This window comes from Equus przewalskii, chromosome 4 (assembly GCF_037783145.1).
Source record: "Equus przewalskii isolate Varuska chromosome 4, EquPr2, whole genome shotgun sequence".
NCBI classification, from domain to species: Eukaryota; Metazoa; Chordata; class Mammalia; order Perissodactyla; family Equidae; genus Equus; species Equus przewalskii.
Genome location: NC_091834.1, coordinates 93,349,115 through 93,350,379, shown reverse-complemented (window position 1 = coordinate 93,350,379; position 1,265 = coordinate 93,349,115).

Below are 1,265 nucleotides of genomic sequence, written 5' to 3'. Positions count from 1 at the left end.
GGGGGGGGAGGGGGTGGCGGGGAGGCGGGGTGTCCGTGGATGGACGGGCCGGAAACCCAGGCTGCAGTGATTTGGGGAACGTGTTTGGACTTTGGGGACTGGCTCCTGAAATGCTATGTTCATTCATTCAGCTAACACTTACTGAGCGCAACAAGTATTTCTTAAGCCGAATCTAAGATTTATCGAGGCTCAGTAATAAGTATTGAGGTGGGTATCATGCTGGGCCCTGGGGACGTGGAGACACACATCCTGCCCTTACAGGCTGATCACTTGTGAGGGAGAGACATGGAACACAACGTGTAATTTCAAAGTGTAGCAAGAACCATGAAAGAAATGGAGTCGGGAGAAGCGACGGGGTGGCGGGAGGCCTTGTGGGCGGGAGGGCGTGGAAGGAGTTTGGTGTGAGGTTTTTTGGGGGCGGAGGGACGGGGGGTTGTTTGCTTGTTTTAACCGTGAAGAACTAATGGAAGGTCAGATGGCTCTAGGGAGCAAGGAGGGGAGAAATGGAACTTGGAAATCAGCCAACGCAACCAGGGAAGGCCCAGTGGCCTTCTGCTCTGCTCTTTGGGGTTTATGAGGCTGCCTGCCCTGGGGAACCACAGCCACCTCTACATACGCAACCGCATGTCTCCATGTGGGTGAGAGGCTTCCATGGAAGTCTGCCCAGGGATGGGTCTGTGGGCCTCACAAGTGGAAGGGGCCCTGGGGAGAGAGAAACAGGGACACAATCCATGCCTCTGGTTCCTGCTACCGGAATTGTGACAGCCACTCAGCAGCCCTAAGGAGTGCCTGAAAATGTGGGGACCTGGGCTGCAGATACAGAAAAGGAATGGGGAGTGGCCAACAGCTAGTCCTACTTGTTAACTAATAATCCATTTCCACAAAATGCTATAGACCCCTTTGCGGTTCCCAAGACAGAAGTCATACCTACCACTCAAATATGGCCCACCGTTAATTAACTCCTTCCCAACTTCCTCCTGATTTATTTACCCACTTTGTCCCAAAGTGGGTAGAATATTCTTGTATACCTCTGATTCACCAAAGAGCTTATTAAACACTTAATTTGAAACCAGAGGCCCTGGGTTCTAACCATCTAGTTAGAAGGTAACAACGTGACCTCAGGCAAATCTCTCTGGGCCTGTTTCTCCTTATGTGAAGAGAGTCCGACTAAAGCTGTACAAATCCTCTCCACTTACATTTATGATTCTGGCAATTAGTATCTCTAACAGTAGTTAAGAGCAGTGTTGCAGAGCTAAATAAGCCTG